This window comes from Panthera onca, chromosome A2 (genome assembly GCF_046562875.1).
Source record: "Panthera onca isolate mPanOnc1 chromosome A2, mPanOnc1 haplotype 2, whole genome shotgun sequence".
Lineage (NCBI taxonomy): Eukaryota > Metazoa > Chordata > Mammalia > Carnivora > Felidae > Panthera > Panthera onca.
This window is the reverse complement of record NC_138340.1, coordinates 33,843,826-33,859,079: the sequence shown is the minus strand read 5'-3', so window position 1 is coordinate 33,859,079 and position 15,254 is coordinate 33,843,826. Positions and strand designations below refer to the sequence as shown.

Genomic DNA, 15,254 nt, shown 5'->3' with positions numbered 1-15,254 from the left:
GATGGTTCTACAACAGTGTGACTGCACTTCATGCCCCTGAGCTGCACACTTAAAAGTGGTTAAGGTGGTAACATTTTGTGTATTTTACCACAGTCAAAACAAAACAAAACAAAACATGCTGAGAGTGTGTCTGGCTGAGACGAGCAAACCAGAAAATGTCTCTGAAGATTTTGTTGCAGATGATGCTGGTCAAGGAGGCTCCAGTAAACACTTTGCCCATCTCCTGGTAAAGCAGGTGAAGATCAACAGCGTGTCGCAGGTTTCAGGACCGGTCACTTCTCAGACCTCAATGCTAGGCAGCTCTGGGTCCAAAAGGGGAAGCCGTTCCAGGGGACCTGAGCTTCAACCCGTCTTCTCTCTGTAACTGCTCAGAGGCCCTCTGAGAGAATTCCCCTTGAGGACCAGTCTGCTGACTCTCACTTGTTGATAACATGGCTTTTCTAGTTCACTGAAAGTCAAGAGACTGGCCTCATCCAGGCTGACCCAAGTGAGAGCTTAAATTTCCACTTATAGGCGTCTTCATCTTCCCTGCTGTTTACCAGAATCTCAACACGAGGTCCCGACACCATTCAGCTTCTTCATAAGGCTAGCTTACAGAAGACCCTTTTGCAAGTAGCCTTGTCTAAAAAGCAGAATTTACACATTATTGAAGTTTAAATAAGTGTTGTCTGCTCTTTAGAAGAATGATGGACCAAGCGGTGGTTTTATTCCGGGGCTCCTGGGTGTCTCAGTCAGTTAAGCGTCTGACCCTTGATTTCGGCTTGGGTTACGATCTCACGGTTTGTGAGGTAGAACCCCACATCGGGCTCTGCGCTGACAGTGTGGTGCCTGCGTGGGATTCTCTCCCTCTCTACCTCTCCTTCTCTCTCTGCCCCTTGCGCACACGCTCTCTCTCTCTGTCTCAAAATAAACATTATAAAAGTGGTTTTCTTCTAATACCAAGTTGGTGAAGAATGTGGACATAAGGGAAGTAATTTCATTCCAGATAGTTTCCCAGTTGATTGCCTGAGACTGGTTTCCCCCCTGGCCATGTATATAAGCCAGAAGCAAGACATTCCTTTTGGACCTAATTGCCTGAAGAGTCAATGGCCCAGATGTGAGGTTAACAACTGTGGTCATTAGTCCAGATATGGCCTGCAGGTACGTTATGTTTGGCCCATCCCGAGTTAGTTTCTTTTTTCTGTTTTGTAAGAATTAAAAAGATTTCACCTAACAAGTCAGAATTTAAGCTTCTCTTGGAAATGCAGAAGACTGGTCTGCATTGCCCTCGTGTCTGGAGACAGGAGCAAACGCCCCCCGTTGATGGGCAAGCCGGCACTGTTGTGTCAAGCTTCTTTGCACACCTGGCAGGGTGGCCGGCCTTGTGACTTACTTGCCTTCCAGGCCTCCGGCCTTTGTGATTTCTGAGTCTTCCCTTGATGTCTCCTCCAGCTCAGATGATACACAAACGTTGTAGACATTGTAAACTCACGTTATCTCCAAACCCAGAAAAAGTATTTCCACCCCCCCTTTGTTGATGATAATGTGCTCAAAATAGAATAAAATTTCAGTCTGTCCCCCTCTGATGGGGGGGAGGGGTTTGCTCTCCATTTGTGGATTTTCTCTTTCAAGTCTAACCTGTTGATTTCTGTGAACCCGATCATAAATACCCCCAAGCACAGACAAGCTCATGCTTGACTTCAATATGTGGTTTAAAAAATTACCACCTTCAGTTTTTATAGTAACATAATCTCTGGACAAATTGCTTTTAATTCAGGCTGTGCCCTGAACACAGATGTACCATTAATTTCAAGTGTCGTCTGATTCTTATTTAGATGAATGTCTTGAGTTGTCAGAGAAATGGCCATCAGCTCTAGGTTAGCATTGATTGGAATGTCTCTGGAGGGAGTGAGTTTAAAAGCCAGTTGCCACTTACGTGCCGTGTAGATGATCGACCGGAAACTCATGATGCTCAGTACTGTTAATTGGCAGTGATGCCAGTGGAATTAATAGCTGAGATGAAAAACGTTGACCTGCTCGGCATACGTGGGACTGGGCGTATTTCGGTGGCAGGGAGCAGGCGTAACGTGCACCAAGTTCCCATTTGGACCACGTCTCTGTGGATCTCTGCTTCTGAAAGATCAGGCTGGTGTGGGCTGAGGGCTGACCCGAGAGCTCTGCTGAGCCAACACAGGTCAGCTTGCTCCGTGCACCTCTCAGGGTAGAGCTGGGGGGTGAGAGCGGAGAGATGCACTTCCTGAATGATCGTGGCAGATGCCGTCTTCTCCAGAAAGCTGCTCGCTTGCGAGGTTTTCACTGCCTTTTGTTCAAACTGGCCATGAATCTCCTGTGTGACTGTCCCTCGCAGTATTTACTCATTGATGATAGGCATGCCGTGTGTTCATGGATAGTCTTATGATTAGGGACTTGAAAGGTGTCCACTTTCAAAACAGGTCCTTCAACTTGGAGTATGCATCTTAACAATTTTTAGTTGCAAGTTCTTGCTTAGAGCAGGGGTTTTTCAACCCGTGAATAATTACCATGAACACTTAGAGCTGGATAATTGTTGTCAGGGGCTGCCCTGCCCATCGTAGGATGTTGAGCAGCATCCTTGGTTTCCACGCACTGGATGTGTGTGGCAAGCCTCCCGCCCCCCTTTTTCCTGTAGTTGTGACAACTAAAAATGTCTCCAGATATTGCCAAATGTCATCCCTGGTTGAGAGCCACTGATTGTAGACAGTAAAGGGTCAGTTCCTGACCCCTCTTTTCTTTTCTTTACTATTGCTTGATATTTGATGCTTGAGTAAAATACTAATTTTTAAAATGCCATTTAGAATAGCCTTGGATCTGATCCAGCCTTGGACTTTAGGATCGGCACACTCTAATGTAGGTGGAGGTCTGGCTTACTTTAGAATTTCTTTAAAAGTTGCCAAACAGAGGGGCGCCTAGGTGGATCAGTTGGTTAAGCGTCAGACTCTCGGTTTTGGCTCAGGTGATGATCTTGCAGTTTGTGAGTTCCAGCCCTGCATTGGGCTTTGTTTTGATGGCGTGGAGCCTATGTGGGATTCCCCCCGCCCCCCCCCCCCCCCCCGCCGTCTCTCTGTTTCTCTCTCTCAAAACAAATAAATAAACTTTAAAAAAAAAAAAAGTTTCCTGGTGGAGGGGTGCTGGGGTAGCTCAGTTGGTTAAGCATCTGGCTTCAGCTCAGGTCATGATCTCACAGTTGGTGAGTTTGAGCCCCACATTGGGCTTTCTGCTCTCAGCACAGAGCCCACTCTGGATCCTCTGTCCTCTACTCTCTCTACCCACCCCCCCCCACTTGTTCTCTCTCTCAAAATAAATAAATAAATAAACTTAAAAAAAAAGATTAAGAGGTAAGGTGATCAAAAAAAATTTAAAAAGGGCAAATATCCAAGTCATTCAAAAAAATCAAAAAATCAAAAATCAAAAAAGTTGCCAAATGGTGAAATGATACAGATTGAAATCCATTTGGGTTTAGCCAGCCTCATTGATTGAGATTTTCACAGTGACTTGTTGATGGTTGCAAGTGAGGAGAAGCAAGGTCTGTCAGTGTCACTACTGATAAGGTGACTTAACAGTCCTGTACGGGATAGGAGCAATTCTAAGGGAGAGGGCCTGTGGGCGCGGAGTAGAAAGATTGCTGAATTTGGGGTACAATGCTGCATGCTGATTTAACTTTCTTTCTTTCTTTCTTTTTTTTTTAATGCTCTTCCTTGACCAGAAACCTGAGTTACAACAGACTTTCTGAGATTGATCCTGCGGGCTTTGAGGACTTGCCGAATCTACAGGAAGTGTGAGTATTTTCTTTTAAACCTGCGGTTGGGCGTGGGGGACTCAGAGCTCCTTGGGAAACCCTCTCCTGTTGCCACGTTGCTCACTTCCGGGGATCAGCGGTCTAACCTTGTTGGAAAGAACGTTTGCGTACCGGCTGTTGGTGACAGATTGTACGGCTTACTGAGCTCCTTGGCTGCAGCCTCTCTCTCTTCCTAGGCAGTCGGCAATGGGTGTGCTACAATCCATGAGCAATCGCGGAGCATGGTGGGTGTCTAGGAGGGTCCCCTCCCTTGTGGGAAACCTTGTGGACCAGCTGTGTTGGCATACCTCAGTGGTACTTCCCTGCATTTGCCAGGGAGGTAGAGCAGCCCGCTCAGCAGGTGCATACGGGCCAGCCCACCCCTTCTGCATCCCAGGAAACAGGTAGAGAAGAGTGGACAACAGAGGCTCGCTCTTCCCCTCCCATCTCCAAACAGAGCCAGGCATTGCTACTGCCTTTGTAGCTCTCAGCCCCCGGCCTCCGTGCAGTGCCCTTTAAATCAGCCATCACTCTTTCCTTCTTCTTGGCTAAAGAATTCTGCTTGTAACGTAGATGTCAGTGTTATCAGGAATTTCAGTTCCACGGGGACTTTTGAGAAACTTCTACATAAGTCATGCATAACTAGTGCAGAAAATTTAGAAACTAGCACAATATGTAAAGACTTATTTTGTGACTACTTCATCATGTACGTTAAAATATTAAAACTGTCTCATTTTAATTTTTATGTAAAACTACTACACATGGATAGTCCGTAAATTATTCACCCAGTGCTTTTATTGTCAGGTATTTTCAGTAGATCTTATTAGATAAGTGCTTTACACACTTTGGTCATTATGTGTGAGTGATAAAAGCCCTTGTTTATTATTCTTTGATTTCATTGCTGGGTGATTTATCTAGAGGAAATTTAATTTCATTAGCTGGTGCAGCTACCCCCAACCCCCGTGTCCACATTGTCCAAATTGTGTTTATGACTTCTATGTCTCTTTAAAAAAATGTTTAAACTTCCAAAGTAAAAGAACGTCATAGTTGGAAGGAGCCCTTGGGAATACTCTGTCCAGGACCTTAATTTTCCTATAAGGTCAACAGCCATTGGAGGGAGCAAAGAAGTCTGAGGTAGGTCACTGCACTAATTTACCATAATTAAATACAACAGACTATTGTTATGTAAGCAACAGAAACTTATTTTCTCCCAGTTGTGGAGGCCGGAGGACCAAGACCAAGATCCTGGCAGGTTGGTTTCCTGCGAGGCTCTTTCCTGGGCTTGTGATGGCCTCCTCCTCGCCGCCTTCCCTGGTGGCATTTCCTTCATATGGGTGTGTCCCTGGTGCCTCTTTTGTGTGTCCAAATGTCCTCTTCTTAAAAGGACACACAATCGTATTGGGTCAGGGCCCATCCATATGACCTCATTTTACCTTAGCAAGTTCTTTAAAGGCTCCGTCTCCCAATATAGTCACATTCTGAGGTGTTGAGGGCTAGGACTTCAAAATAGGGATTTTAAGGAGACACACTTGAGCCCATCACGGTCACCCAGCGTGATTAACCCAGTCCATCAAGGTGCCAGTGCCTTTTCTGGACCTAGGCTGTCTTTACCGTTCGTGGTTAGGATATTCGACTCTGTGTGTTAAGTCTCAAAGCGTAGAGATTTTCTTTTAGAATTGGACAAAATTGAAATTGGGGTATTTCTCTTGGCATCATTTAAGCTTTCATTTAACATTGACTTGAGTACTTCCTGTGTGCCAGGCACTTCTCTGGGCGCTGGGGATACAGGAACGAGTAGGGCAGACAGATGGGGGCTACGACTGGGGTGAGGCAAGTGAGGTGTTGATGTCAGGTGCTCACGGTTAAGGGGATGCCACAAACTCCGCATCCGATATGAAGAATGTTTTAATACAGTGTTTAAAATACCAATACGTGGTCAGTTAAGCGTCCCACTCTTGATTCCAGCTCAGGTCATGATCTCACAGTGCGAGAGTTCAGGCCTGGAGTTGGGCTCTGTGCCGACGACACAGAGCCTGCTTGGGATTCTCTCTCTCCCTCTCCCTACCCCTCCCCCACTGACACACACGCGCTCTCAAAAAGAGACATTCAAAGAAAATAAGCAAATAAATAAAAATTTCAACACAACGGCAAGACAAAATCTTTGGTGAATAAAACACACGGTTTACGTAAAGTCAGGATCAGCATTCCTGATCTTTCCTTTGGCTCCAGTCTCTAGCACGAATTGACACAGCACTGTCGAAGATATGACCCTGTCTTGACGTGAAAACCTTGATATTTTGTTTGTCGTGGATTTTGTTTTGCATTCATTTTGATGTTTTAAGAACACCGCGTTAAAATATCTTTGATCCTGGCCACTGAGGTTTTGGGCATGCCCCGCTGTGTGTCCTGCCCCACTTGACCCAGTCCCAGCCCTACTGACAAATCTCTCCTCTCACAGAGCTTATGTTAAGGTGGGGGAAGACATACGCTGGACAAGGAAATAGTAAGATGTACTGGTGGTAAGTGTTAAGGGGGGAATAGGACAGGGTCATAGGAGGCTCTTTTCTTTTAAAATTATGGAGGTGTGGTAACGGAGCGCCGGTGGTCAGGAGGGTCACACCTGAACTGATGTGAATGATGCAGGCTAGAGGAAATATAAATTCAGGGCTCCAGGAAGGAACAGGACCAGAGACCGTGCCTGGCATGCATGACAGGAGGGGCTGTGACCAGGGCTTGGGTCCTGGAGGGCTGTATTGGGTTATAGTTGGAACCATCATTGACCGCCATCAACTGGACTTGTGCCGGATGCTCCGGCGAACATTTTCCATGTTGTTCTCTCTCCAGCTCTCTTGTTACATTTCTTCCTTCCCCACGTGGGCTTTCCGCTTTTGCTTTGGATCCCTTGACCTCTGGCTTTTCGTTCCCTTCTGCTTGGTGCTTTTTGGAACTTACACCCCACCCAGATCTGGAACTGAGAGCATCGGACTTCCACCTGTTTCCTTCACTGGGGGTGCTGGTTATGAGTCTTAAAATAATTTTCTTGCCTGGCAACAGTCCAGCCATCGTAGCAGCGCCCGAGCCGAACCCCTGGGTGAGTGCTACCTCACGCAGTCCCTGTTCCACCTCTGTGACACAAATTACTTTCTTCACAGTGACTTCCTCCACTTAACAGAGGAGGAAACAGAAGCTCAGAGAGGCTAAATAAACCTGCACAGTGTTGGAAGGGTGGTGAAGCTGAGAGTTGAACTCCAGTCCGTTTGAGCCCCAGACCTGCGCTTAAGTGGAACGCTGGAGCGTGCTGCCCTAACTTCCCGCACGCCTCGCTTAACCTGCAGCCTTCACCTGAAGATTTGAAAGACCGAAAATCCAGTGTTTATCTCCTGGTATCACTCTTTCTTTGCCAGTCTTCTCTTTCTAGGTCCAGACTGTTTCCTCTTACTCCTCCGGACCCCTTGTCCCCCGTGCACTGTCCTCCTTGTCCAGCCTCTTCTCCCTCCGGCTGCACTTTTCTCCCTCCTCAGAATGGCTGTCGCCATTTGTGAGCAGCGTGAGGCTCCTACCCGCGTCCTGTGCTGTTTGTCATCTGTGTGACTGTCCTCCTCCGTCCCGCGAATGTGCTCGTGAGGGTAGACCTTTGCTAGCCATCGGCCTAAGTGCTGCTCCGCTCCTTGCTGTCACTGCCACCTTTGCAGGACTTCAGTTGAAGGAACCGAAGTGTGGGGGCTTGGCTGGAATTGCACAGCAAGTGGTAAGCAGGGCCTGCGCTCCCCCAGGCGGATGCCTGTCCCGTGCCTTGTGTGGCAACACTACCTTCCTGCGTGTAGTCGCAAAGACAGACCGCATCTCTCGGATACCATGTGACCTAGTGGGAAAGACACACATTTTAGTAGCAGACAGACCTGGGTTTGAGTTCTGGCTGTGCCCCTCACCGGTCTGCGTCCCTCGACAAGTTACCAAGCAGCTCATTGCTGCTTTTCCCTTTCTGCAGCATGGACGTATGTGGGCACGTTATCGATAGTACTGTAGTTGTTCATTGGAAATGAGGTCCAAGGCATTGCACATGGGGAGGTACTGTGTCGTTTCCCTTCTGCTACTTTGGGAGCCACACAACCCCCAAGCTTGGTGCATTATTAAGAACCAAACCCTGAAGGGCCAGTTGGTTGAGCCTTCCAACACCGTGACCACCTGCTGTCCCTCGTGTCACACTGGGATGGACTAGTAGGCGGGTTCCCTGGAGCCCAGAGCAGTGGAACTTGTCGCTGATAAAGATCCAGGCGTTTGCCAGAGGGAGTTCTAATCCATCCTGGAAGCAGACAGTCAAGGGGCTGTGAGGAGGGGAGGGGTGGGGAGGTGGGAGACGACTTGGAAGTAAAGCAGAAAGCTCTAGTTGGCCTACAAATTGCTTCTAAACTAACTGGGTTCGAGGCTTTCCCGGGAGCTGTCAGCTCTCCTAACCCCTGCACAGCCCTCTGAGTCTGGAAACCTCAGCGAGAGGGGAACCACAGGCTGGCCAAGCAAGCAGGCGGTGGTTTAGCAGTGGTTTTATTTTGGAGGCCCGGAACCACAGTCCATCGCTGGCCGCTTGGAGCGAGAAAGCAAGCCTGTTGGAGGCCCCTAGAGGCCGCAGGGACACTCGAGCAGCTGCTGCCAAGCCACACAGCCTTCACTGCCCACAGCTCTGAGGAAAACCCACCCGGAGGGCCTCCAGCCAGGGGGCCTGGACGGCCAGGCTTCTCTATTAATAAGAGGGGCTATTTATACTGTCCTCTTTAAGAACTGCATGCGGGTCACGTGACCGCCGCCTGGCCCGCCAGTGCTCCCTGTGGGCGCTGCTGCGTGCTTTCCAGGGCCGTCGACCTGAAGTGTTCCTCAGGGCGGCCAGGGAGCCTGAGTGTGCCCTGCCTTTGGGTTCTTAGGGCTCACCCTCTGATGTGTCACCCCTCAGTGTGTGGGAGGGAGGAGGGAAATAACGAGGGCTAGCTTTTTGAGGCGCAGCTACTTGGCTGTGAATTACCACCACCTGTTAAGCATTCACTCTATTTCTGGCTCTGGCCGAAGCCACTAGGTTTAATTATTTCAGCCAGGTCCTGCCACAACCCTATGAAGTTGATACTTGTGCTGTTTACATTTTTTCGAAGAGGAAACTAAGGCACAGTTAGGTTAAGGAGCATGCTGGAGGCCATTCAGTTGCTAAAGGGTAGGACTGAGGTTGAATAAACCCAGGGCTGTCCGATTTGAAAATCTGAGCTGTAGGGGCGCCTGGGTGACTCAGTCGGTTAAGGGTCTGACTCTCTTGATTTTGGCTAGGGGTTCATGAGTTCGAGTCCCGTGTCGGGCTCTGCGGGGACAGTGTAGAACTTGCCTGGGATTCTCTCTCCCTCGCTCTGTCTCTCTCTCTCTCTCTCTCTCTCTCTCTCTCTTCCCCTTCCCACTGGAGTGCACACACATGCTCCCTCCCTCTCCAGATAAATGCATAAGTATTAAAAAAGAAAATCTTAGCTGTAAAATTCCCTCCTAATTATCCACACTTGGCTGCTCTGTAACTGTGCCTCAGTTTCATCTTTTAAGGTAGGGTGATCATTTAGTACCTTCCTTAAAGGATTGACATGTTATTCAGTGAGATAGTGCTTGTAACCATTCAGCAGAGAGCCCGGTGCATAGAGTTCACCCGTATTGCTTATAATTGTTAACTTACGGTGATTATATCCTCAATCACTATACAAAAAAAAAAAAAAAAAAATACATCTGGCCATCTGAGATAGAAACTCTACATCATAAAGTCTTGCCGGAGTCATAATTTAGTGTACCTAATTATCAAGTAGCTAAAAGCCCTGATAATAGTTATTGATGAAGTGGTCTGCCTCCAAAGTCTATACTCCTACCTGCTAGGGAGGACTTCTTCCCTTTGAAGAAGCAAGGCTAACTGAAATTTCAGCCTCCTGCCCAACTTTGTTATTAATTGCAGCTCTCTTTGTGTTTGGAAACAGCCAATAGTGGATTGGCTAAATAAATGATAGTTCATTGATGCCAACAGAGGAGTTCTCAGCAGGTGGCAAAGAATGATGGAGGTCTGCAAGATACATGACTCAGGAAAAGGGTCGTGCAGACCAGTCCGTATAGTTCACGCGTATCTATGTAAAAGAAAAACACGTGCACGGTCTTTAGGAGCTAGCGGCGGGCGCTTCCTCTTGGAGGCAGACCAGGGGACTGAATTGCAAGGAAGCTTCATTTTTTACTGGATATTTTTTTTTTTTTTTTTTTTAAATTTTTTTTTCAACGTTTTTTATTTATTTTTGGGACAGAGAGAGACAGAGCATGAACGGGGGAGGGGCAGAGAGAGAGGGAGACACAGAATCGGAAACAGGCTCCAGGCTCCGAGCCATCAGCCCAGAGCCTGACGCGGGGCTCGAACTCACGGACCGCGAGATCGTGACCTGGCTGAAGTCGGACGCTTAACCGACTGCGCCACCCAGGCGCCCCTACTGGATATTTTTTTTGAAACAGTTTGAAACTTTCTCTGTGTGCGTATATTAGCAATTCAATAAATAATACAGCAATACACAAAGGCCAAAAAGCACTGTAATCCACAGTCACCTCTTGGCTTTGTTTTTCATTGTTTGTTGAAGCCTCATTTGAATGAATTAATAATAATAATTAAAGTACTGTGAAGTGAATGCCCTCTTTAACGTTTTGCATCTTTCAGCAAGCCCAGTAACTGGAAATTTCAGTAAGAGCCCAGAAGGCCTCTGCGGACCTTACGATGGCTGAGGTGGCAAAGGCCCACCTCCAGGTTCTGCCCAGGGTCAGGCAGTCCTTGTAGCCCCATTTACCTTCTTTACACCTGTTCCAGCTCCAGGCTTGGGCCATGATTCGTGGTCCAAAAGCACCTGAGTGAGGGACTTCTTGGTCCCTGGATCATCAGGAAAAGGCAGTTCAAGAAGCCAGACTTTTGAGGATTTTTAGGGCCTTGGCTGGGAGCAAATGTGGGGGGAGTATGCAGGGTAGCGAACTGCACAACCCTACATACTCAGAAGACTTCATCAAGCCCTGTCCTAAATTCCTCCAGTTTGCTTATTCGTGGAGACTGTGCTAAACTTTCCGTCCAAGCTCTGGCCGTGCTATTTTTGACCAGTCTCTATTTCCGTCTGGCAAGTCGGTCCTGTCTCAGAGTGAGTGCTGCCTTCTGAGGGTACTGTTATCATACCTACAGGGCGTGAGCACACAGAGAGAAAGCCAGCACCGGTGACGCCGATGGGCTTCCATCCAGCTCGCGGTTCTTAGGACTGATGGAGGGGCACACGTGCCATGCCATTCCTCTCCTTGGGGCTCCAACTGTCCGCTGTGTAAATGGCACGGCCCTGTTGAGAGACAGCCCATGATCTCTGCCTAAATCCGTTCGCTCGGAGCCTCCACTCTAGATCTGCAGGGCCCCCTTTATCTGTAGCACTGGTCCCCTGTCCCTGTGCACTCCACTTTCAGCAGTTGAGTCAATGCTGCCTCTTTTCCTCATTCATTGATTTCTGTGAAATTGGGCAGAGCAGTCTGTCATGTGTGCAGTGGGGCTGGCCTAGACGGATCTCATTGAGCACACGTTCTCCTGCAGAGAGGTCCCTGCTGTTTGTTCCAGCAGAGTGAAGCACAACCACATGTCACCTGAGGGCTTAGGAGCCTCGTGTCCTGTCGGCGTTTCCACTCGTTGCTCTCCTCTGATTTGTAGTCATTCCTGGGTTCAGCTCTATCTCTGCGCCCCTGTCTATTTGTGTGGCCTTAGCCTCGTGATGGCAACCGGAACCTGACTTACAGCATGTAGCTGTAGGGGAGGGATCAGTCGTGGAACCTGGTACCTAAGTCAGAGTTGTAATGAAGTTGCATCATGCATGGGGAGTTGCTATTGTAATTATAAAGAAATAAAGGGTAGTGAGTGGTTAAGGACCTAAACTTGACGGCTACACTTCCTGGGCCCCTCCACTTAATGCAGATGACCGTCAAATTATTCGACATTTCAGCATTTCCATTTCCCCTTTGGTGCAACAGGAATGTGCATGGACTTACCCCCTCAGGGTCTAAAGATGAGTTAATACACTGAAGAGCTCTTAGAGCCATGCCTAGCCCATAAGAGCCCCTCTGTGGGTTAGCTGCTACCAACATTAGTATTATTATGCCCCATCACCTGGGTTGTAGAACAGATCTCTAGGCACTGAAGAGGTCTTAGGCACGCTACCTTATTGGCAGCAGGCCCTGACCTTAGTTTTTCTTGCTCTGTGAAGATCTGAGGGTCTCCTCTAGTAATAAGTGTGTGGACGATACCGTGAAAAGGTATCAGGAGAGATTAAAAGCGATGGAGAGTGTTCATCATCCCTGCATCAAGCTAGGAAATGGATCGCTGCATCATTGGAGGAGCAAAGAGGTGAAGCAGAAACCATCTGATTCCGGGGGCAGTCAGATAAGAGGCTGTTAAAGTAATTAATTGTCTACTTCAATACACAGACAAGGGCCCTTTAAGTGAAGAAGGGATTTGCCACATGATACGGATCTGCTTTCTCTCTGCCAGATGCTTCAGTCATGAAGCTATTGAAACAGACATTCTGTGTCCCACGGCCCAGTAATTGCCAAGCCTCATCTCTGACCGGCTCTGGCACTGCAGAAAGCAAATGGGATGATTCAAGGCCTTTTCCTTTTTTTTTTTCCCCCTTCCCATTCATATCTATAGAAGATGGCAGAAAACCAGACTATTCTATTCAAGCAAAGGCTAGCTGTATACTTGTATGAGTGCAGCTGCCGTTTCAGTGGCCTTGTCTTCAAACAGTAACAAGATGGTCCATGTAAGACACACCCTTAAACAAAATAGAAGATAACTCAGCCTTACCCGTTTGATTCTGCATCTCAGATACAGTTTCTTTCCAGCCTGTCACCCGGCAGAAAGCTGGATCACTGTGCTCTGGCTTCTTTAAGGATTTTTGGGCTCACTTTGCAAGTCTGATTTTGGGTCTTCCCAGATTTGGAAATACATGTCCACGTAAGGAGGCTGGATTGCAAAGCCTCTGGCGGGGGGGGGGGGGGGGGGGTGGGCAGACCCAGCGAACTGTGTTTTGGGTTTGCAGGCTTTCCCGTTCATTAAGAGGTAAGAACTCTGGAAACACAGATTTACACTGTTGGAGCCAGAAAGGGTCTTGGAGAGCACATCTGGTCTGTGGAGGATTTTCAAAACGTCTTCGTGAAGCAGTGTGTGTCTATATGTATGCATTCCTGGAAAACGTGCTTGGAGGCTTCATCAGAGTTCAGGGAGGCTGGAATCACAAGTAGATGAGACTGCACGAGTCCAGCTTCCTTGTTATTTATTGCACAGCCGAGGCACTGGGATAACTGGCCCGCGTGTCCCAGGCTCCTGGGAACTCCAACCATGGGTGAGGAGGCAGCTCTGGGTGCGAGGTGTCTGCCCTTGGCTGAGGGCAGAGCTGAAATTCGCAGAGCTCCATGTCACAGACACATAAAAACAACTAGGGAGGGATGGTCTTTCTCTCCAAGGCCTTTGCTGACTGAGCCCACAAGGAGCATTCTCGTCGACGGTCTCTGTGCTCTTGTCCTGGATCCTTGTTTGCTAGTGCCGATTTCTGAGCTAGATGAGAATCTGGAAGACAGGTAACTTCCCCTGAGTGTTTATCGCTAAACCGTGGCTGTGACACGTAGTTGGGTTTTGTGACCTCACGGGACTTCTCTACCTTTCAAAAGTCCTTTTAAAATTCTTTATCTTGTATCAAACATTGTAATATCGTCTCACAGTAGCCAACTCAGCACTGTTTTTTTTGTTTACTGTGGAGTAGGAAATTTCCGGCTAATTTAAATGATGAATTTCTTATTGTTTTCACAGGTACCTCAATAACAACGAGCTGACAGCCATACCGTCCCTGGGTGCTGCTTCATCCCACGTTGTCTCTCTCTTTCTGTAAGTGGTGCCACACGGGGAACCCTGGGCTCATGAGGCCGTGGTGTTCTCTTGCTGACGTTTGGTGGCAGGAACACTTGGGTCCCCGTGCTCACTGGTGGAGAACAGCCTTTCTTCACATAGCCCTAATGCTCGTGACAAATGCCTTGCATGCTCTTGTGGGGTTTGCAGAACTAAAACCTCACCAAATGTGGGGACGGGGGTGGGAAATTGGTCTTATCCATGGCCAGAGGTACATAGAATTAGGAAATTTCTTGGTCCTAGTGGTTAAACTGTAACTTAGAGTGAACGAACTATGATTAAAGGAAGCCATGTGAATTACAAGACAGTGAGCTTCTGTTTGTGGCACAAAATCTGGGAACGTGACCCAGTTCACTTGTACCGCTTTCAAAAAGAGAATCCCCCCAGGCGTCTGAAATCAGCTTGGAAGTACGGAAGTAGTCGACGTGGTCAAGTGTTAGACAACACACTGGAAAAGAGAAAGGCTGTAAAGGGACTGGAATGGAAGAGAAAGGAGGGATGCTGTGGGGGCGTGTTACTGTGTGAGCCGCTAGGAGCCTTTGCCCGGGAGGTACGCCCACTCTAGCCCTCCGCTACAGGTGCTTGCTTGCTTGACGCCTGACCAGGGGTCTTTCCAGATGAACCATTGTGAGTCCAGCAATTTTTCCGCCATATTCTGTGGGCAGCTTCCTCAGCGGAGCACTGCTGTCTTCACACTGAATTTCCTTTTTCTGTTCCAGCCCTATTTTCCTTTGGTTTTGATTTTGCTGGTATTATATACAACTCATTTGCTCATCTGCAAGTACCTTTTCTCAACACCAAGGCTTGACAGGCGGAGCAGAGGGACTTGGGAAGACATCATCCTTATGATGGCTGTTGGAGCTCACAGGTGTCAGGTTTCTGCTCGCAGCAAGCCCTGTGATCAGGAGGTGCTCTGTCCTTACAAGATGTGGTCTTGGGCTTACCCCTATTCAAGGCCTTGCAGGGTTGAGAGAGCAAGGGGTTAGAATTGTGGCCCCAGCTCCATGTCCTGACCAACCGCTCTCTCCCTCCAGACCTCATGTTCCTCGTTGGCAGAAAATTTCCTTAACCCATTGTACACATGGGGAAAGTGAGCCAGAGGTTGGGGAGAAGTGCAGTGTAGTATACACGACTCAGGCGTCATGCACAAACATAGCAGGTGTTAGACGGATGGGGGCTGCTGCTTCTGGCTTGTGGCTACTTGTCACATAGCCCCTTGGGCGTTGGCATGATCTTACCTGTAGGGCCACAGGATGTGTGAGTCAGTCCTCATTTCTGTGACGTGATAGAAAGAAGATTGTGGCCTTCTGGCCCAAGACGGACAGGCAAGGGTCTAACTCTGTCTTCGGACCCATTTGCCTGTGTGTCCAGCACCTGGAAAGTGTTTACCTGTGGGCTAAATTCCCTAAGTTACCCATACCTGAGGTGAATTAAGGATGTGATGCTCGCTTGTATATTCATAGAGCAAGGCACTAGACGGTGCTTTTAACTTCTTGC

At 48.2% G+C, this 15,254-nt stretch overlaps 1 protein-coding gene across 1 annotated transcript in view; it reads left to right on the top strand.

Moving 5' to 3' along the window:
- The window catches only part of LRIG1 (leucine rich repeats and immunoglobulin like domains 1), a 115,383-nt gene that overhangs the window by 35,241 nt on the left and 64,888 nt on the right, over window positions 1–15,254 (top strand). The window contains exons 2-3 of the mRNA XM_081794974.1: window positions 3,722–3,793; window positions 13,662–13,740. The gene's annotated coding sequence lies outside the window, so the exon portion shown is untranslated. The remainder of the gene's footprint in view (window positions 1–3,721; window positions 3,794–13,661; window positions 13,741–15,254) is intronic.